We start from the raw sequence: 23,783 nt of genomic DNA, 5'->3' as shown, positions 1-23,783 counted from the left end.
CCAGGCTGCTGGTCATGGGGGACTTTAACTTGCCATCGGTAGGGGAAACATCTGAGGTAGCTCGGGAGTTCATGGCCTCCATGACAGCCATGTAATTCAGGGCCCCACACACGAGGGAGGTCACATACTGGATCTTATCTTTGTCTCTGGCCAGTGGAGGAGTGATCTGGGAGTAGGGGATTTAGTTATTACACCCCTGTCATAGTCAGATCACTCACTTCTCCGGCTCGACTTCCCAGCCACTACTCCCCATCGCAGGAAGGCGGAACCGGAATATCCAAGATGGTTCCGCCCCAGACGCCTGATGGAACCTGATAGGTTCCAGACGGAGCTTGGGCCATTTCCTGTAGCCCTGACCCGCACCCGGATGGAGGACCTAGTGGCTGCATGGAATAGTGCGGCCGCCAGGGCCTTGGACCAGGTTGCGCCCTTGCGGCCTCTCTTGCGGCAGCGATCCACCCAGGCCCCTTGGTTCACTGAGGAGCTAAGGGTGATGAAGCGCCGCAAGAGACGCCTAGAGAGCAGATGGAGATAGTCACACTCTGAATCTGACCGATCACAGGTGAGAGCCTATTTGCGGACTTACCTTGGGGCATTAAGAGTGGCCAAGCATGAGTATTGTGCCACTCTGATTGCGTCCGCAGATAACCGCCCTGCTGCCCTATTTAGGGTGACCCACTCCCTCCTTCAACAGAGGCCCCGGGCAGCCCCTTTGCAGGGTAGAGCAGAGGAATTTGGGGAGTATCTGCAGGAAAAAATCGCTCAGATTCACAGCGAGTGGGTCCCCTCTAGCGGTCCAGAGGGGACGTCGGAGGTGGGTCTTGAGGCTCCATTCTGGGAGGAGTTTGACTCTGTTACTTCCGACGATATGGACAGGTTGAGTGGGCGACTACGAGCCACCACATGTTTATTGGACCCGTGTCCCTCCTGGCTTGTACTGGCAGGTCACACGAGGCTGGCTCCAGGAGTTAGTCAACGCTTCTTTGAGAGAGGGGTTCTTGCCGGCCTTCCTGAAAGAGGTGGTGGTGAGGCCCCTACTCAAGAAGCCTTCCCTGGACCCAGCTATGTTAGCCAACTACTGTCCTGTCTCCAACCTTTGCTTCTTGGCGAAGGTTGTAGATAGTGTGGTGGCACAACAGTTCCCATGCCACTTGGAGGAAATTGATTATCTGGACCCGTGCCAGTCCGGTTTCCGGCTCGGCCATAGCATGGAGACGGCCTTGGTCACGTTGGTAGATGATCTCTGGAGGGCCAGAGATGGGGGTTGCTCCTCCATCTTGGTCCTATTAGACCTCTCGGCGGCTTTTGATACCATCGACGATGGTATCCTATTGCATCGACTGGAGGGGCTGGGGGTGAGGGGCACCGTTCTGTGGTGGTTCTCCTCCTATTGTGTTGGCAGGGGGGCAGAGGTCGACCCTGAGGCCGCTCACTTGTGGGGTGCCGCAGGGGTCGGTCCTCTAGCCTCTCCTGTTTAACACATACATGAAGCCGCTGGGCGAGATCATTCATGGGTTTGGGGTAGATTGCCATCTGTATGCGGATGACACCCAGCTGTACATCTCTACCCTGAACCACCCCAACGATGCCGTCGAAGTGATGTCCCGGTGTCTGGAAGCCGTACGGATCTGGATGGGAAGTAACAGACTCAAGCTCAACCCGTCCAAGACGGAGTGGCTGTGGCTACCGGCACCCCGGTTCAACCAGTTGACTCCATCACTAGCCATTGGGGGCGAACATCTGGCCCCCGTGGATCGGGTACGCAATCTAGGCGTCCTCCTAGATGCTGTCAATGGATGACCATGTGACAGCCGTGGCAAGGGGGGCGTTTCACCAGGTTCACCTGGTGCGCCAGTTGCATCCCCTTTTGGACCGGAATGTCCTCCGCACAGTCACCCATGTGCTTGTGACGTCCAGGCTGGACTACTGTAACGCTCTCTACATGGGGCTCCCCTTGAGATGCACCCGAAGGCTGCAGTTGGTCCAGAATGCGGCTGCGCGGGCAGTTTTGGGAGTCGCTAGGTACTCCCACGTGACACCTCTCCTGCGCGGGCTGCACTGGCTACCTGTGGCTTTTCGGGTGCGTTTCAAGGTGTTGATTATCATCTGTAAAGCGCTCCATGGCACAGGACCTAGGTATTTGTGGGATCGTATCCTGCCCCATACATCCCTGCGGCCGATCCGCTCACACAGAGAGGGACTTCTCCGGGTGCCGTCCACGAGGTTGTGCCAGCGGGCGACGCCCAGGGGAAGGGCCTTCTCTGTGGTGGGCCCGACCCTCTGGAATGACCTTCCCCCCGATATCAGAACAACTACAGATCTCCGCTCCTTCTGTAAGAAGCTTAAAACCTACCTGTTCAATTTGGCAGGCCTGGCCTAATCCCAGCTTACCCACCTCAAGTCTGCATTTTTAAATTTGCGGGTTGGTTTTAGACCGAGTTTTAATTTTTATCAATTTGTACAGGGTTTAATGGTTTAATTTGATTTTAAGGGTATTTATTCTATGTATATGTTTTTTTAATGTGGTGCCTGTACACCGCCCCGAGTCCCTTCGGGGAGAGGGGGCGGTCTAGAAATTAAATTAAATTGAAATTAAATTGAAATGCCGTTAAGGCCAAAATCGAAAAATCCTCTGATGATGCCAAATGTAGACTTTGCAAAGAGGCTGATGAAACTGTTGACCACATACTCACCTGCTGTAAAAAAATCGCGCAGACTGACTATAAAATGCAGCACAATTCAGTGGCACAAATGATCCACTGGAATTTGTGCAAAAATTATAATATTAAAACAGCAACAAACTGGTGGGAACATAAGCCTGAAAAAGTCGTCGAGGGTCAGATGGTCAAGATCTTGTGGGATTTTCGCATACAAACGGATAAAATACTGGCGCATAATACACCAGACATCACACTGGTTGAGAAAAATAAGGTTACAATCATAGACATCGCAATACCAGGTGATAGCAGGGTCGCCGAGAAGGAATATGAAAAAATCGCGAAATACCAGGACTTAAAAATCGAAATTCAATGATTATGGCACAAACCAGCAGTGGTAATTCCAGTGGTAATAGCACACTGGGTGCTATTCCAAAAGCACTGGAATTACATTTAAAACAGTTAAAAATTGACAAAATCACCATCAGTCAAATGCAAAAGGCCGCACTGCTTAGATCCGCACACATATTACGAAAATACGTTACGACGTCCTAGGCCCCTGGGTGGGGCCCGACTAGTAATTAATGCCAAATCCGGCAAAACAACTGGCCGCTGTGATACAATTCTGTTGATGCAATAATAATAATAATAATAATAATAATAATAATAATAATAATAATAATAATAATAATAATAATAATAATAATAATAATAATGGTTTGGTTTGGTTTGGTTTGGTTTATTAAATTTATAGACCGCCCCCTCTCCCCGCAGGGACTCGGGGCGGTGTACAGACCGTTCATATATAAAAACAACAAAACATGACATAAAACACCAGACAGAACAACGCAAACATACAGTCTATATATATAACCCAAACTAATTAAATAATTAAAACAATTCTAAAACCAATTTAAAACCCCAAAATTTAAAATTTAAAAAGCCATCCAGGAAGGTCAGTAGTGAGTGTTACTTGTAATTACAATTAGGCCAGGCTGGCTAGTCGAAACAGGTGGGTCTTGAGTTTCTTACGGAAGGAGCGGAGGTCCAAGGTAGTTCTAATATCGGGGGGGAGGTCATTCCAGAGGGTTGGGCCCATCACAGAGAAGGCCCTACTCCTAGGCACCGCCCGCCCGCACTGCTTAGCGGAAGGTACCCGGAGGAGTCTCTCTCTGTGAGAGCGGATTGGTCGCAGGGATGTGTGGGGTAGAATGCGATCCCACAGGTAACTAGGTCCCAAGCCATGGAGCGCTTTAAAGATGACAATCAGCACCTTGAAATGCACCTGAAAAGCCACAGGCAGCCAGTGCAGCTCGCGCAGGAACGGTGTTACATTGGAGTACCTAGTACTCCCCATAATAGCCCACGCGGCTGCATTCTGGACCAGCTGGAGCCTTCGGGTGCATCTCAAGGGGAGCCCCATGTAGAGAGCATTGCAGTAATCAAGATGGGAAGTCACCAGGGCCTGAGTGACTGTGCAAAGGGCGTCCCGCTCTAGCAGGGGGCGCAATTGGTGCACCAGGTGAACCTGGTAATAATAATAATTAGTTTAGTTTAGTTTAGTTTATTTAATTTATAGACCGCCCCCTCTCCCCGTAGGGACTCGGGACGGTGTACAGACCATTCATAATCAAAACAACAGAAAATAACATAAGACATAGAGCAGAAACAACACACACACACTGTCTGTATATAAAATCCCAAAACCAATTTAAATACTTAAAAAACAATTTTAAAACCCGTTTAAAACCCCAATATAAAATATAAAAAGCCATCCAGGAAGGTTTGTAATGGATGTTAAATACAGTTACGATTATAATTATAATTAGGCCAGACCAGCTACTCGAAACAGGTGGGTCTTGAGTTTCTTGCGGAAGGAGCGGAGATCAGAGGTGGTTCTAATATCGGGGGGGAGGTCGTTCCAGAGGGTTGGGCCCATCACAGAGAAGGCCCTACTCCTAGGCACCGCCCGCCCGCACTGTTTAGCGGATGGTGCCCGGAGGAGGCCCTCTCTGTGAGAGCGGATTGGTCGCAGGGATGTATGGGGTAGAATGCGATCCCGCAAATAACTAGGTCCCGAGCCATGGAGCGCTTTGAAGATGACGATCAACACCTTGAAACGCACCCGAAAGGCCACAGGTAGCCAGTGCAGCTCGCGCAGGAAAGGTGTTACATGGGAGTACCTAGTACTCCCCATAATAACCCGCGCGGCTGCATTCTGGACCAGCTGGAGCCTTCGGGTGCATCTCAAGGGGAGCCCCATGTAGAGAGCGTTACAGTAATCAAGGCGAGAAGTCACTAGGGCATGGGTGACTGTGCAAAGGGCGTCCCGCTCCAGTAAGGGACGCAATTGGCGCATCAGGCGAACCTGGTGGAACGCCCCCCTAGCCACGGCCGTCACATAATCATCTAGCGACAGCCGGGAATCTAGGAGGACGCCCAAATTGCATATCCTATCCACTGGGGGCAGTTGTTCCCCCCCCAATGGCCAGAGATGGAACACATTGGCTAAAGCGGGCCGCCGGTAGCCACAGCCACTCCGTCTTGGAAGGGTTGAGTTTGAGTCTGTTGTCGTCCATCCAGACCCGCACGGCTTCCAGACACCGGGACATCACCTCGACGGCTTCGTTGGGGTGGTTCGGGGTAGAAATGTACAACTGAGTGTCATCTGCATACAGATGGCACTCAACCCCGAATCCTCGAATGATCTCACCCAGCGGTTTCATGTATGTGTTGAACAGGAGAGGGGAGAGGACCGACTCCTGTGGCACTCCACACGTGAGCGGCCTCAGGGTCGATCTCTGCTCTCCCGCCAACACACATTGCGTCCGACCGGAGAGGAAGGAGGAGAACCACTGCAAAACGGTACCCCTCACCCCCATCCCCTCCAGACAACGCAATAGGATACCATGGTCGATGGTATCGAAAGCCGCTGAGAGGTCTAACAGGACTAAGATGGAGGAACAGCCCCCATCTTTCGCCCTCCAGAGATCATCCACCAACGCGACCAAAGCCGTCTCTGTGCTGTGGCCTGGTCGGAAACCGGACTGGCGCAGGTCTAGATAAGTAATTTCCTCCAGGTGTCAAGGGAACTGCTGCGCCACCACACTCTCAACAACCTTCGCTAAGAAGGGAAGGTTGGAGACAGGACGATAATTGGCTAACTCAACTGGGTCTAGGGAAGGCCTCTTAAGTAGGGGCCTCACCACTGCCTCTTTCAAGGCGGTTGGCAGGAACCCCTCCTCCAGTGAGGCGTTCACCAGACCCAGGATCCAGTCACGTGTAACCTCCCAGGTTGCCAGTACAAGCCAGGAGGGGCACGGGTCCAATAAACATGTGGTGGCCCGCAGTCGCCCGCGTAGCCTGTCCATATCCTCAGCGGCAACAGAGTCAAACTCCTCCCAGATAGGTACCTCAAGACTCGCCTCTGGTGTCTCCTCACGATCACTGAAGGGGACCCATTCGCTCCGGATCTGAGCGATTTTGTCCTGCAGATATTCCCCAAATTCCTCTGCCCTCCCCGGTAAAGGGGCTTCCCGCGACCTCTGTGAAAGGAGGGAGCGGGTCACCCGGAAAAGGGCGGCAGGGCGGTTTTCTGCAGACGCAATAAGGGTGGCATAATATCGACGTTTAGCCAACCTTAGTGCCACAAGGTAGGTCCGTATTATAGGTCCGTAAATGGGCTCTTACCTGTGTTCGGTCAGATTCGGCACGAGAGGATCTCCATCTGCTCTCTAGGCGTCTCTTGTGGCACTTTATCACCCTCAGCTCCTCGGAAAACCAAGGGGCCAGGGTGGTTCGCTGCCACCGGAGAGGCCGCAAGGGCGCTACCCGGTCCAAGGCCCCGGTTGCCGCACTGTTCCATGCAGCCACCAGGTCCTCCGTCCGGTAGCGGGTCAGGGCAACAGGAGGTGGCTCCGTCTGGAACCTATCTGGTTCCATCAGTCGCCTGGGGCAGAACCATCTAAGATCCTCTGGTTCCGCCTCCCCGCGATGGGGGGTGGCGTCAGGGAAGTCCAGCCGGAGAAGCGAGTGATCTGACCATGACAGGGGAGTGATCACCTGATCCCCTATTCCCAGATCACTCTTCCATCAACCAGAGATAAAAACAAGGTCCAGCATGTGTCCTCCCTCGTGTGTGGGGCCCTGAATTATTTGGGTCAGGTCCAAGGCTGTCATGGAATAATAATAATAATATCGGAGCAAGCATGTCTGTCCGACCTGTCCAAGGAAACCCCTCCTACTGAACTGCGCAGGTCAGGCAGAGCTACCCCAAAGCCCGCCTACCTGCATGACTATGTAACAAGTAGGATTGTTCCATCCAAGAGGGGAGGGGTGTTAGATATTTGTTCTAACTACAGTGGTTTCCACCAAGGTCCTCTGTTCCTGGGGGAACAGAGGTTTAATCCTATTGGTCGAAGGGTCTGACAGCTCCCTATAAAAGGGCTGCTGTCAGACTCAATCTTCGTTGGATTGTTCTCACTTGTTGTACTTAATAAAGAGCTGTTGTTATTGTTAAGCCTGTGTGTGCTTATCCATTACCCAATCTAACACTTTTTTTTCTCTTTGAGAAAAAAAGATATGACAGCTATTTCAGGGAGAGAAAATTTAAATGGGAAGATTTGCTTCAGACCAATCTACAACGCCTAACACAGGGGTTGGCAACCTTAAATGCTAAAAGAGTCACATAGGTCCTAAACAGAAACACACACACACGTTCAATTTTGGAGCCGACTGGAAGTCCAGGTCCCCCATCATAGAGTCTCCTCCTAGCACGACATCCTTTTTCCTCTGCTGACTGGAAGTCTAGTTCCCCACCATAGAGTCCCCTTCTAGCACAGCATCCTTTTTCATCTACCTGTGCTAACTAAATGCCCTATCAATTGTGATGCCAACCAGTGACAGGGAACTGCAGAGAGGGATGAAAGAGCCACATGCGAATCCAGAGCCGGAGGTTGCTGACCCCAGGCCTGACAGAACAACTTTGGGACTTTTTTAATGGATATAAAGCTGAGAACTTCTTCAGGAAAGGAGACTTCATAGATTCTTCTGAGAAGAAAAAGACAATATTCTATGAAGATAAGCTGGAGGGAGTGACTTAAATATATTTTATTAATCAGCATGGATTTTTTTTTAATTATTTATGTACTGATAGAAAGTTTTAATTAGTTTTGTTTGTATAAAATGAATATGTATGTATATGCAGGCCTGCCGGTTCTTTAAGTAATGCTAAATAATATTCTAAAGTTAGGAAAATATTATGGAGTAGATTTAAAAATATGAGAATGAATGATTCCCAACAGCAAGGAGAAGCTGAGAGGATTAAAATGATTCTTTTATCCAAATAATAGATTATATTTAATTTTGTCTCTAGTTGAAAATTGCTTCTAGATTTTGTGTTTGCAATGAGAAAAAAAATGAAATTTGATTCTGTTTTTGTAAACTAGGTAGGCTTATAGTTATAGATAAGTGTTGTACATACTGTTGTGTAATAGCGAAAAGTTGTGGTTGTAATGTTGCTACCTTCGACTGTGCCAAAGAGAGTTGGAAATTGGTCCCTTTTTCTTTTTTCTTTTTCTCCTGTTACCCTATACCCCCACTTGTTCCCTTCCTCTCTTCTTACTATTCCATGTTTTTTTTCTTTGTATTTTTTATTTCAATAAACTAATAAAAAAGTTAAACCGTAAAACAAAATCTACCAAAGTTGTCGTCAGGAGCCTGGAAAGGAATAGCTTTGACCATTTAGAACCAATCTAATTACTTCCAGATATCAGAAAAAGATAGATTGTTGACTTCTCTTTTTTAAAAATCTTTTTGTAGTGATAAAATTATTACAATATAGAATGCATCTAAATGTGCCTCAGGGTCAGATCAATGTCAAAAAGCCTTTCACCATAAAATCTTTAGATTTGCATTTGTAGAGAAGCAATGCTTGCTGTCTTTCAACTATTTCTTATTAGAAAATAGTATTCAGGATTAGGACATTTTTCAATTCCAAACACCTAGTTTTTCTATCTGCAGATAATATTTTTGTGTAAAGCAAAATTTCCATCAGAAATCTTAAGCATATCTAATAGATTGTGTTGGTTTTCTCACAGTGGACCAGAGACTGAAGAAACTTAAATGAGTCTTGAAGATATATACATTTTTTTTGAAGAATGAATGTTGATACATTAATTTCTTTCTATATATACTTCTATATATACTATATAACATTGCTTTCCATTAACAGGCTTCACTATTACACTTAGCACTTGAAAAAAAAATCAAGAAATGCATTTATGTTTTGATATTGATGACCAGTTCCTTTATCTGCCATTTTTGTCTCCCAGGAGTCAAATATATTATCACTTTAAAGATCAGGACTTAAATTTTCTCCACTCAGTACCTGACTGAAATGACTTAAATAGCTTCTTTGAATTTCAGTCTTGATGCATTACAGAAACAAGTAGAAAGGTATCTAGAACTCAGTTCTATCTATTAAAACAACACCGATGAACAGGGGCTTTGGAACTATTAAAGTGGCAGACCTGTTGTCTGACGTTCTCAGGCCTTCTTTTTTTAAAAAAAAAAAATGCAAACCAAGATAGAAGTGAGAGCCACTGTGGTGCAGTGACTAAGATGTTGAATTTGGAACAGGAAACCTAGTCTAAACTACACTCAACCACCGAAGCTGGGTAACTTTGGATGAGTCACCCTCTTTTTCCCTAACCTTAGCACTCAGCACTGTTATGCGGAGAAACAGGAAGAGATAGTCCTATCTATGCTACTTTGACCTCCTATTACAAAAAAATAAGGATTAAAATCTTAATTAATAAAATCAGGAGTCAGGAAGTTACTAACCAGTTATGTCAAAATTGTTGATACACTGTATAATTCAAATAGCTCCAAAACTGTATTATATTAACTGTACCCATATTATTATATGAATGGCTGATGAAAATAAAATGAGTTTTATATTATCAGCAAATGTATGAACTTCATCCTCTTGTAAAAGACATTTTGCACATATTCCCCTGCTAATCTCCAGTGTCTGCTTTGCAATGTTTCAAAAATGACAGGAAGGACTGTCATTAAAACCTTAGTTTTAACCACTAACTTTTTCATTTAGGGTTTAGATAAACCCTTTAGATTTAGGGTATTGACATGAGAGAGAAATATATTTACCTGACATAGTAATAAGGACAACCCGATGTGTATTAATATAAACCTCAGAAGATAGAAACTTATGTTAGTGGTTATACCAAATATAAACACTACACAGTTGATTAAAAATAACATCTATTTTGAGGTATGCATTAGCCTTACATTGCCTTCCACTGATATTTCTATTAAAGTGTTTAATATATTTTAGCCTATTAAATATGTTTTGTTCACAGGTATAACTTCCATGTCTCACTCTGACTTTTAAGAAGGCATGTCTTTTTTTCTTTTTCTTTTAACTGAATGTGGAAGAATACCAGCATTCCTAATTAAAAACAATGGAAATTATCTACTCCTAACCCTCCTCTTTTTTAGCCTTTATGTTGTGCATAGTATAAATCCTAGAAGTTGTAGTATTTCTTTGGGCTTCCAGGATAAATTATTTAACTCTTGGGAGGTAATATCATCATAGATATATTTATTTTTGCCCTAATTCTCCCTGAATACTTTAGCTTACATTTATTTATCTATACAACACTTTCCAGAGATTTTCAACCGAAAAAAATTAGGCAACTTCTTATTCTCTTCTTCTTTTAAACAAACAGTAAAATAAAAATAAAATATGTCTTTTGTCTCCTGGAAGTTTTAATTATATTTATTTGTTCTAGCTCTAAAGTATGCAAATTAAATAGATGTGACCCCTAATTCTGCCATCTCTGATAAGACTATTTCCATATCCATCCTCAAAGAGAAAAATGAAATCCCTTTTTTCTCCAACATAGAATTTTAGTATAGGAAGATGTAAACAAGGACGGATCTAGGAAGCAGCTTTCAATTCTTTAACTGATGAATTGTCAGGAAAAGAAAATGTCTACTATAATTAATTATAAAGTAAAGATTTTGACATCAAACACAGACATTTATACTTCTTTTTTATATTCTGAAAACAATCCTATGTATGTTATATTCTGCTAGGTGTCCTATTAAATCATATTAAGCATTAATTGTATAATTTCAGTAATGATCTGTCTATTCATAGATAATATCTTTTATGCACCTTTGTTTTAAATAAAAAGGTTAACTAAAAGAGCATACAACCAGGATGATTATTATTAATTTATTATATTTTTTTCATTTTACGATCCACTCATTTTCTCTTTTTTTTCTTGATAATTCCAGATGTGCACTGTTTCATCACTGTTCCAGGCACTTTAGGTAAAATGATTTTAAAATGCAGCAATACAACTGTGTGGCTGGCCTGCTGCTTTGTTTCTTTCGATTTTTAGGAAATGATATAATTAAAGGCTTGTCAACCTACTATATTTCAAAACAGCAATACTGTACATGCTGGACAAGAAGCATAGCCACTACACAATTTCAGCATTACCATTAAAAGGGAATCTAGAAGTTAGCAAATAACAGGACAACAATAACACTTTTAATTTTAAGGTTGGTTGTCATTTCTGCAATATGTCTTTATTTGATAATTTAAGCTTTATAAATATGTATATCCATTTTGATTAAGGTGACCAAACGTCCTGCTTTTGGCGGGACAGTCCCGATTTTTAACAATTTGTCCTGCGTCCCGCAGCGTTTTTAAAAAGTCCCGATTTTTGCCCTGCAGCTGCAGAAAAGCCAGGCTGGGCAGCCTCGCCAAGAGGCCGGGGGGCTCCAGGTGGCCCAGGGCGTTGTGCTGCAGATGCAGCCGCCGCAGCTGGCCCAGCCCCACAAAGAGCTCCTGGGGCAACTCGGCCAGCCGGTTCCCATCCAGGAAGAGCTCCTGCAGCACCGCCAGAGCCCGAAAAGCCGCAGCGGGAGACGCGTCAGGCAGTTGTTGTTAGATCTGGGCAACGAGAGACAGACTGCGGACACGAAGTGACTTAACAGCTCTTTATTAGTAGTAATAGTGATCCAGCTTCCTCTGAGGTCGGAGGGTTCCCCTTTTATAGGGAGTGGGCACGCCCCTCGACCAATCAGAGGAATACCTGTTTCCCGCTGTAGGAGCGGACCAGAGGGAAGACTTATCCCGATATATGTTAATATCTAACACCCCTCCCCTCCTAGATGGGATGTTACGGTAGGTGACATAGTCCTTTAGGTAGGTGGGTGTTTGTCTTGCTCGGGCGGAACGTCGTAGTTCAGGTTGGGTTGAAGTGTTTGCAGGATCGGGTGCATGTTGGTTCGAAGTAGTTGCAGGATCGGGTGCATTTCCTTTTTTCCGTTCTGGAGGTCTTTCGCTTTCGTTGCTTGGGCATTCAGGAGCTAGTTCGGCTGCGTTGACTGGGGGTTCTTCAGCTGCGTGCGTGTTGTCCTGTTCTACGCTTAGCTCGCCGGTGTCGTTGTTCCCTGCGATGGAGTTTTCCTGCGGTTGGCTCTCTGTAGACAGGAAACTTTCGCCTTCATCCCTGATGTTGGAGTGTGTAAGGCGACCTCGAAGTTGATCGATGTGCCTTTTCCAATTTCGCCCATCTTCTAGCTCCAGCAAATACGATCGAGGGCCCGTGATGCCAATGACCCTTGCTGGCATCCACAATGTCCCCCCTGTGTAGTTGTGAGCATATACTGAGTCCCCTACTCTGAAAGACCGGACCTTACTTGTAGAGTCTGGGGGAGCCGTGGCAGAGTAATTCGGGTGGAGCCGGTCCAGGTGAGACCGTAGGCGGCGACCCATGAGTAGTTCAGCGGGGCTCCTACCCATCGTTGCGCTCGGGGTAATGTGTTGAATGAGGAGGTAATGGTCAATGCGTGTTTGCCAATCACCTGGACCCATCCTAGCGAGGGCCTCTTTCGCGAATCGCACCATTCTCTCTTCGGCCACCCCCTCCAAACCCAAGTTTGAACTTGCTTGATTACATTGTCTTTAGATGAGAACCTTGCAACGTCGTATGAAGAAACCGGTCCAGAGTCCAAACAGTCAATGAGCAATACCGGTACTTCTGGAGTGGGGTCTGGCAAAATGTCTGGTAATGGGCAACGGCTGAGCGCGTCTGCGTGTCCTAGAGTGGAGCCCGGTCGATGAATTAACTTGTAGGAGTACGCAGCCAGGAAAACAGTCCACCTGGTCATGCGTGGAGAAAGGGAGACCGGAGTGGGGCGGTTTCCCGCCAAAAGTCCCAACAGCGGTTTGTGATCTGTGATCAGTTCAAAATCGCGGCCGTAGAGGTATTCATGGAAACGTTTTACACCCGCTACGGCAGCCAGCGCTTCTCTGTCCATTTGGCTGTAGTTCCTTTCGGCCGATGAAAGAGTTCTGGAGTAGAAAGCAATGGGTGCTTCTTTTCCGTCGGGCATCCTGTGGCTGAGGACTGCTCCAACTCCAAAAGGCGATGCGTCGCAGGTCAATACTAGCGGTAGAGTCTGACTGTATTGAACAAGTAGTGAGTCAGCGGTGAGCAGGCGCTTTACCCCGGCGAAAGCTGCAGCTTCGGCTCGTCCCCATTTCCATGGTGCGTTCCTCTGGAGTAGACGGTGTAGAGGCTCAGCAACGGTCGCCTTCTGTCTCAGAAAAACGCTGTAGAAGTTAAGTAATCCGAGGAAGGCCTGCAACTCGGTCTGATTTTGTGGTGTGGGGGCGTCCTGGACCGCCTTAATTTTCTTTGAAGTGGGGTGTATTCCCTGACCATCGATTCTATAACCCAGGAATTCTACACTAGGCACGTTAATTTGGCATTTTTCTTTTTTAAGGCGGAGACCCTTTTCTCTGATTCTGGCCAAAACAGATCTGACTCTTTTGTTTAATTGCTCCTCATTTGCAGCGGACACCAAGATGTCGTCAAAATAGGGGACGACTCCTGGTATCCCCTGCAAAAGCCGTTCCATGACGCTCTGGAACAATCCTGGGGCAATGCTTACGCCAAATTGTAGCCGGTTGCATTTGAATGCTCCTCTATGCGTCACTATAGTTTGGGCCTCCGCTGTGGCGCTATCCACTGGCAGTTGCTGGTAAGCTTGTGCCATGTCTAACTTTGCAAATATCTTTCCTGGCCCCAACGAGTGCAATAAGTGCTGTACTACAGGCACAGGATATGCGCTCTGTTGTAGCGCGACATTAATTGTGCACTTATAGTCCGCGCAGACGCGGACTGATCCGTCTGGTTTGACTGGGGTCACGATAGGTGTTTCCCAGCGCGCGTGATCTACCGGCTCAAGGATCCCTTGTTCCACTAACTTATCTATCTCCTTATCTATTTTTGGGCGGAGTGCAAAAGGCACTTGTCTCGGTTTAAGTCGGATTGGCGCCACATTTGGGTCTAAATTAAATGATATTGGTTTGCCCACATACTTACCAAGACCGGGGCTGAACACATCCTCGAACTCCTTAAAAATCTTTTCAGCGCTGCTGTTTCTCACGGCGTTGATTCCGGTGACTTCTAATCCCAGGGCTTCAAACCAATCAAGCCCCAGAAGGTTCTGCAATGGCGCGCTGGCGATGGTCACGGGCAGCTGGGCTTCGATGTCCTTGAAACGGATGCGGAATGTGCCTTGGCCCACGATGGGGACTTGGTTCCCCTGGTAGTCTCGTAGCAGGACGTCTGGAGCACGCAGTTGGCTCTTTCTGAGGCTAGGGATAGCCTGTTTCATGGATGCCCATGAAATGATCGTCAGGGTTGATCCTGTGTCAACTTCTAGCTCGCAGGGTGAGCCCTCCAAGAGGACTGTGACTTTCAGCCTTTTGGGCCGCTTAGGGCGGACCTGATGTATCGTGGTGAGATACGTTCGCAACTCCTCTCTCTGGGTCAACTCTATCTCATCGTCAACATCCTGAAAATACTCTTGTTGAGCGTCTTGATAGAACGCTCTTTCAGCTCTCTGTGTGTATTCTCTCTGGGGATACGCTCGCTCACTTCCTTGTGAGTAGTCTCTCTGGGAATACGCTCGTTCAGCTCTTTGGAAATTTTCTCTCTGGGTAAACACTTGTGGATTTCTCTCTGGGCGCCCTTTTTGATTTCGCCAAGCCCCTGGGTTGGGCTTCTGTTGGCGGTACATGGGTGGCTGCCGTGAGGCAGGGACTCCGCTCCGGCACACTCGTGCGATGTGCCCAAGTTTGTTGCAATGCGAACAAACAACGTTCCTGAACCTGCAAGTAGACCTGGGGTGATTCCCTCCGCAGCTTGCGCAGGGCGGCAAACGGGATCCGGGTCTCCCCCCAGGCCTCACGTGACTGCTCTGCATTAGGTGACTGTCCTCGAACTCGGGATTCTCGTAGTCGGGGCTTGTGTCCTCGTAGTGAACTCTGGTTTGCCTCGGTGCTGGCTGGTTTACGCTGGCCCCTCGTTGTATGGTCACCGATGATTTCTCCGCTGATTCTGACGCTCTTGCTTCGTTTAACGCTGTCTGTAGGGTTAAACTCGGGTTGGCCAACAGCTTCTTTTGCAACGAAATGTCTCTTATCCCACAGATGAGCCGCTCTAAGATGTGTTCTTCCAGATCCCTGTATTCGCAGTGAGCTGCTGCTTTTCGTAGGGCTGCAACATATTGATTAACGGATTCTCCCGCCTTCTGAGTCCTCATGTTGAATTCCTTGCGGCAGACATGGCGGGAAGGTTTTGGCGCGTAATGGGTTTGCAGAGTCTGTTGCAACGTTGTCCACGATACTGCTTGTATTGGAGTAGGCGCGGTGAGGTCTCTGGCCGTATTGAAGACTTCTTTTCCGCAGTAGCCGAGGAAGATGTTTTTCTTCCTCGCATCGGTGATCCCCGTGTATTCGTTCGCTTCGAGGAAACACTCGAAACGAATCATGAAGGCTTCCCATTCGTCGTTTTCTGGGTCGAAAGGAGTGGGGGGAGCATGCATCGCCATCTTCTCTGTTTGAATTTGCCGCGCTGCGGTGATCTGAGATGGCTGTCGGAATTTCTGCCGAATTCCTGGGCTGGATCAAATCCGGAGATTCTGGAGGTAGCGCTCTTCGTCCTATCTGTCTCTCAATCCCACCTTCGTCGCCAATGTTAGATCTGGGCAACGAGAGACAGACTGCGGACACGAAGTGACTTAACAGCTCTTTATTAGTAGTAATAGTGATCCAGCTTCCTCTGAGGTCGGAGGGTTCCCCTTTTATAGGGAGTGGGCACGCCCCTTGACCAATCAGAGGAATACCTGTTTCCCGCTGTAGGAGCGGACCAGAGGGAAGACTTATCCCGATATATGTTAATATCTAACAGTTGTCACTCAGGTGGAGCTCGCGCAGGCGCAGCAGCGGCTGGAAAGTCTCGGTGGGTAGCTTGGCCAGCCGGTTCTGGGCCAGCGAGAGCAACTGCAGGCCGGGCAACGGCTGGAAGAGCCCAGCGGGCAGCGCTGCCAGCCAGTTGCCCTGCAACTGCAGCACCTGGAGCGCCGGGGTGCCATCGAAGAGCCCCTCTTCCAGGGCTTCCGGCCGGCTGAAGCAGATGGCCAGCTTGTTCATGCAGCCCAAGCCCAGCAGGGCCCCGTGGGGGATGCTGGCCAGCGGAGCCAGGGCCATGTCACTGTTATTCCACAGATAGTTATAACTAACTCTCCAATAAATGTAATAAATTACATTTGGACTCATACTACTTTAAGAATATTAACACAAAAGAAACTGCTCTAAAATTCTCTAGAGTAAAATAATCTGTCCCCATCCCTTGAATGCATGTTTCATATTTTTCCTTGGCACTTTCCTTTGCTTGTCTAATTTTAAGCCTTTATCTGTTTTTTCTTAGTCTTTTTTGGTGTTTTACATAATGTTTAACATGAAAAAGAAGAGATAAATAAATAAATAAATAAATAAATAAATAAATAAATAAGGTAATATGTCCTAGGGGACAACAAAAGGTATTTGTTAAACAAAGTAGAATAAAAATACAATGGGTAGCTAAATGATTAATCTAAACTACTGTTTCTCAGCCTTGTTAACTTTAAGAGGCATGGACAACATTTTCCCAGAATTCTCCTGTCAGAAGATTCATTGTTCTTTCATTATCTTAGCTCGACCCACTTCAGCGCCACGAACATACAGGTGAAACTTGAAAAATTTGAATATTGTGCAAAAGTTCATTTACTTCATGGTCATTGAACCAGGTTTTGCCAGTGTGGGCAGGTGCCTAGTTCTGCGGAAGGAAGCATGAAGTGCTCCAAAATCTCCTGGTAGATGGCTGTGTTGACTCTAGACTTAATAAAGCACAGTGGACCAACACCAGCAGATGACCTGGCTCCCCAAATCAACACAGACTGTGGAAACTTCACACTGGACTTCAAGCATCTTGCAGGGTGTGCCTCTCCATTCTTCCTCCATACTCTGGGTCCTTGGTTTCCAAATGAGATGCAAAAGTTGCTTTCATCAGAAAAGAGGACTTTGGACCACTGAGCAATAGACCAGGTCTGTTTTTCTTTAGCCCAGGTAAGATGCTTCTGATGTTGTATGTTGTTGGAGTGGCTTGACAAGAGGAATAGGACATTTGAAGCCCATGTCAGGATCTATCTTTGTGTGGTGGCTCTTGATGCACTGACTCCAGCCTCAGTCCACTCCTTGTGAAAGTCCCCAACACTTTTGAATGGTCTTTTCCTGACAATCCTCTCCAGGCTGCGGTCATCCCTGCTGCTTGTGCACCTTTATCTTCCACACTTTTCCCTTCCATATAACTTTCTATTGATGTGCTTTAATACAGCACTTTGGGAACATCCAACTTCTTTTGCCATTACCTTTTGAGGCTTTCCCTCCTTGTGGAGGGTATCAATGATGGTTTTCTGCAAACTGTCAGGTCAGCAGTCTTTCCCATGATTGTGATTCCTACTGAACCAGACTGAGAGACCTTTTAAAGGCTCAGGAAGCCTTTGCAGGTGTTATGGCTTAATTAGCTGATTAGAGTGGGACACTTTGAGCCTTGAATATTGCACCTTTTCACAATATTCTAATTTTCTGAGATTATGGGTTTTCATGAGCTGTAAGACATAATCATCCCAATTATGACAAATAGCGGCTTGAACTATCTTGCTTTGCATGTAATGAGTCTATCTCAAATATTAGTTTCACCTTTTAAGTTGCATTACTGAAATAAATGAACTTTTACATGATATTCTAATTTTTCGAGTTTCACTTGTATATCTGGAAGTAAGAAAACTCCAGGACTAGCTACAGATCCAGATGACAATCCTATTTCAACAGTGTGGGATGCTTAATATTGCAAAAGGATATTTTATTTTTTAAATACTTTTCAACTTTTTAACTTTAGTTAAATAACCTATGTTACAATGTACTGTATTCTTTATATTAATCAGTCATTCAAATTCTAAGAATCTTTAGAATACTCACCATTTTCTACCTGTAATTGATCTGCAAAGGAAACATTTTTGTACATTTCAAAACAAAAACTTTGCAAGACCAAACCAAATAAGCTATTTAAATATTAGTTTAAAGATACTTACTCTTGTCTTTCTTTAATTGATCTGTGGCAAAAGAAGGAAAATAATAAAAAAGCTTATATATTAATATAACACTTCCTATTATATATTCCCCTAATATAGGGAATCACTAAAGCTATTGTATTGCATTCTACTTTTTAAAGTTGTTGTGTAAGATTAATTATTTATTTCCCTTACTTGTAAATTTAAAAATAAAAGTATACACTTTTTGAGATTAATGTTAATGTATTATTAATTAAATTTACATACCATCCATGTCTCTTACAAATTATAAAAAGAGAAATAGAAAAGCAATTAAAATATTTAAATTATACAAATGAAAATTTTAAAGCAACAAAAATTGGACCATGAGATAGACTGCATGGAGGTGAGGTCTTCTTATCCCATAAACTACATGTAGCTTTAAGAGTTCCCTTCACTTTTTGTTAGATTAATTGGTCAATGTACACAATTGGTTTCTATGATTTATTCTTACAAAAGGTTTTAGTAAGAATGTATGTACTAAACTAATAAAGCTTAATTAAATCCTAGGTTATGTCCATGATGGTGAACTTATGGCACCCGTGCCACAGGTGGCACACGGAGCCATTTGTCAGGGCACGTGAGTCGTTGCCCTGCCAGCTGGCCAGCGCACATGCGGCCAGCTGATTTCAGCCTTCTTTTGAGGCCATTTTTTGCCCTCTGAAGGCTTCCTAGCCTCCGGAGCATGAAAAACCAACCCTGGGAATGGACTTCCAGTTTGCTCATAGAGCCGGTTTTAGCTCTAAAGAGCCTTCAGAGGCCTTCCGGTTGTGCATGGGCGTGACTTCTGGTTTGCTCGTAGGGCCGGTTTTATCCCTCTGGAGCTTTCAGGAGGCTTCCCTGAAGTCTCCAGAGGGCTAAAACCAGCCCTACAAGCAAACCGGAAGTCTGTTCCTGAACTTCCGTTTAGCCCGTAGGGTTGGTTTATGTTGCTCCGGAGGCTTCAGGGAAGCTCCTGAAACCTCCGGAGGGCCCTCAGGGGGGGGGGGCAGGAGAGGCTGTTTTCACCGTTCCCAGGCTCCTATAAAGCCTCTGGAGCCTGGGGAGGGTGAAAAAAGCACGCCAAAAATGGGGAGATCACTGGTCGTGCATGTATGTGTGCTGGGGTTTTGTGCATAACATTATGGGTGTGGCACGCCCACACACAAACCCCCTGCGCTCCCCCCGCTTTTGGCATGTGAGCCAAAATAAGTTCGCCATCCCTGAATTATGTTATGGATCAAGTGAGTTACTTAATATGTAGCATTGTAGACATTTGCAAACACATATCTGAATTGTCTCCACCTTTCCCAACATGAGAGCCTTCTCCAAAGAATTTGTAGTGAACCCAAAATGAATAATTTTTATGGGACTTACCAATTTCTCCCCTTAACTGATCTGAAAACAAAAAGAGTTACCTTCACTTTTCATATGAATAAACCAAATCAAAATAATTACCTCAAGAAAAGCATAATCCTTCTGGAGGATTTCCATTTCTTGTTTGGATTGCATTCATTGTTCGTAAAACTGTATCCTGTCTTAGAAACTTAGTTTTTAACTAAAAATGTAACTGGATGTAATTATAAATCTCCTACTTTTTTCAGAATATTTTTCTGAATGAATTTCTATCTTATATTTGTGAATTTATTAGCAAATTGTTTTCAAACAAAAACCTGATTTTTTTAAAATAATTATTAAAGTTCATGATATATTCTCTGAGAATATGACCCAAGGTGGCACAGTGATTAGAGTGCAGTACTGCAGGCTACTTCAGCGGACTGCTGGCTGCAGTTCAGCAGTTCAAATCTCACCAGGCTCAAGGCTAACTCAGACTTCCATCCTTTCAAGGTGGGAAAAATGAGGACCCAGATTGTTGGGGGCAATATGCTGACTCTGTAAACCACTCAGAGAAGGCTGTACAAGCACTATGAAATGATATATAAGTCTTAGTGCTAATGCTATAATAAAAGCTTATTTGTTTCTGGAAAATGATGTGGTGTGTAATTAATTAATTGATTGATGATTGATTGATTGAAAATCTAAATACATCTTTATAAGAGATTGTCAGTTAGTTTGAAATGTGGAATCACCAAAACAAATGTCTTTGAAGTGAATCAGCTCAGAGAATATAATGAACTCAAACTGAAGATGACAAAAGCTTTCATCAATTTAACATTTTCTATTTTAAAGGGGCTTCTGGTTTGGCGCCGTGGTGGTACAGTCGATGGATAGTAGAGCTCTGCGAATTCTGGCCAATCATCTTTGGAGGCCCTAAGAGGCTAAAGTCACCCTGGAGGGGTGATGAAGAAAGGAGGGGTCCCTTGCTGATCATGGGATGGCAGCAGCTCTTCCATTTGATCCAAGGTGCCCTCCTGATTAACAAAGAAGAGTGATGGGCATTATGGCTGACCAAAGCTGGGGCAACAAAGAAAGAAATGAATTGGAGTGGTTTGAGAACAATGGATTGGGACTGGGTGAAATGCTTTTTTAATTTTATTACTAGAGACCCACTTTAAATAAAAGAACTTTTGAAAGACTCCATAGTGTTGAGATAGCAGTGAATTAACACATGGAGAAAAAGTATCTGCCCCAAAGAGAAATGAAACATTAACAGAATAATTTGAAGTTTTGGAATATTAAAAGTCTGAACTGGAACATGTGGTGTTATAATAAGTAACCCTAATCTGCTGGAAATACTGTCTGACTGTTGGAAGAAACCGTAAAATGAAAAAGGGTTATTTTGCTCTTATTATCAAACTTTGACAATCAGCTGGACTCATTTTAGTACTGAAAACTAGAGTTGGTGCCATCTCCTGGCCAAAGAAGATATTATCTTGTTACAGGGCTGAAAGACCTTGAAAATTATAAGAGATAAGAAGAGAAACAAAGTTAAATGCAAACAGCATCTGGAAGGCCGTCTTCTTGTTTTCTTTCTATTTGCCTTTATCTGGCAGCCTAGGATTAATTGGGGAGCCTTTTGAAATTCTCTCCACAACAATGTGGATTACAAATGACAGAAATTGCTCTTGAAATTAAATACCTGATTGTTGACTTAATGAGCCATGGGGAAACTTGGTGAGACATTTTGGATTACAAATATTATTTGATGGAATATTTTACAAGGTGAAAGAAGAAATTAAATAAAACCTACAGATTTGAAAAACGTAGAAGGAGCAAAACAGCAGACCTTGAAGAGTATAAATATTATGGACTCTGAGAACAATTCAGAGACTGAACAAATTCCTTTAATATTGACTTTTTGACATTTTTGAACACTTGGGACATTGGGACTTGGATGAATTACTGAATAATTTTCAGCATACTAAAATAAAGTAAAATGATGCAACAAGGAAGGATAGATAAATTTCAAATGGAAATGCTACTAATGTTTCAAGATATTAAAGAAACTGTGACAAGGAATCATAGGGAGATGATGGAATTGATGCATGATATGGAATTGGAAACCAGGAAATTACCAGCAAAAGATGATGGAAAATGAACAAAAAATTCAGATATTAGAGGATAATTTAGAAGGAAGGGATGAGAGAGACCAATTAATGATACAAATAGATAAAAATACATAAGAGGTAGTAAGAATATTCCAGGGAGATTACCCTTTAAGAGACAAAATGAAGAAGAGAGCAAAAAGAAAGATCCACTAGCAACAGATGAAAGCTATACAAATGGGTACTTTGGAGAGCAGACAATGGGAGGCAGAGGCAGAGATGTATAAGACATTTAGAGTAAGTAGAAGTGAGATAGAGGGATAAAATAGCGTTCCATGCACCTTCAGCTTTTAGCCATGCTGGCTAAAGGGAGGGGCAAGGGAGACTGACCAAAAAGTCAATGAATTGAAATACTAAAAATGGCAAGAGATGATGAATAGATATAGATTTTTTTTTATATGGGATCTGTTTTATTAAAGATCAGGAAATAGAGCTAGAAAATAAAAATTGAAAAAAGATTATTATATATATTGTCTTAGGATAGAACTCATTATAGTTACTAAGGTAAAGGTAAAGGTTCCCTCGCACATATGTGCTTGTCATTCCCAACTCTAGGGAGGGTGCTTATCTCCATTTCAAAACTGAAGAGCCAGCACTGTCCAAAGACATCTCTGTGGTCATGTAGCCAGCATGGCTAAAAGCTGAAGGTGCATGGAACGCTGTTTTATTCCCACCAAAGTGGTCCTTATTGTTCTGCTTGCATTTTTATGTGCTTTTGAACTGCTAGATTGGCAGAACAAGTAATGGGAGCCAAGTAATGGGAGCTCACTCCATTACGCGGCACTAGAGATTCGAGCCGCCAAACTGCTGACCTTTCTGATCAACAAGCTCAGTGTCTTAGCCATTGAGCCACCACATCCTTTCATTATAGTTACTATGTACAGTTAAATATTAAAAGTTAAGATGATTATTATTATTATTATTATTATTATTATTATTATTATTATTATTATTATTATTATTATTATTATTATTATTATTATTATTATATACTTTATTCATTAAACATGAAACTCAGCCAACTGAACATTCAAAAATGCATTACAAATACCAGTGACTGGTGCTGGTTGGTTGATACAGTTTGCTGCCAGAGTCCTAGGTATCAACCAAGTACCTTCTCAAAATATAAGATATTATTATTATTATTATTATTATTATTATTATTATTATTATTATTATTATTATTATTATTATTATTATTATTATTATTATTAATAATAATAATAATAATAATAATCTTTAAAAAGCAAAAAATAAGAGATAATGGACAGAAGCCTTATTAACATAGATAAGCAAATACTGCTATTATTATGTGATCACCATCAATGCTACGAATATTATTATTATTATTATTATTATTATTATTATTATTATTATTATTATTATTATTATTATTTTAAATGAACTGTACCCAGACAATACACTGTTCATGTAGATACTGATGATAATTTTTTTAAAAAAACTTGAAAAAAAACATATTCTATTTTAATTAATCTGAAAAGAGTGATAGTTTTGACTCTACCTAGGATACAAGCCTGTAAATTTACCTAATTTAAACCAAGTCCAAGCTGCCGCTCTTACACTAGACTGGGTGTCTGCAAACTATGGTTCTGGAGCAACATATGGCTCTTTGGGCCCTCTGCTGTGGCTCCCTGTTAGATCTTACCACTGGCTGGCCACACCCCTCTCTCCCCCCTCCCAGTCACTCCTTGCCTGGCTTGAGAAGGTAAGGGCAATGACAGGGGATGAAGAAATGGCCAGAGCTGGTTCTCTGGCTCCTCACTCTTGCTCTAGTTTCTTCTGGCCCTTGTTGGTGCTGGGGGTGCCTCTGTCACTTGGGGAGACATGCAACCTGCTCTATGCCCCCCGAGATACTGGCCCAAGCTGGCCATGACTGACACCAGCTTCGCTAATATGAGGGCTGGCAGGGTGGAAATGATCCAGGAGGGGATGATGGAAAGGGGGATGGGCCCACAGTGCCCAGCCATGTCTTTAAAACATGCACAGGGGACATTTGCCACCCGGAGGAGGACCCTACTTTTACTCCTCCCCCTCCTTCTCCTCTCGCAACCATAGTCGGCCTCTTGCAGCCACAGCCAGC

Source organism: Natrix helvetica (genome assembly GCF_964273705.1).
Source record: "Natrix helvetica genome assembly, chromosome: Z".
Classification (NCBI taxonomy): domain Eukaryota; kingdom Metazoa; phylum Chordata; class Lepidosauria; order Squamata; family Natricidae; genus Natrix; species Natrix helvetica.
The sequence above is the reverse complement of the archived record's forward strand: the minus strand, read 5'-3'. Positions refer to the sequence as shown.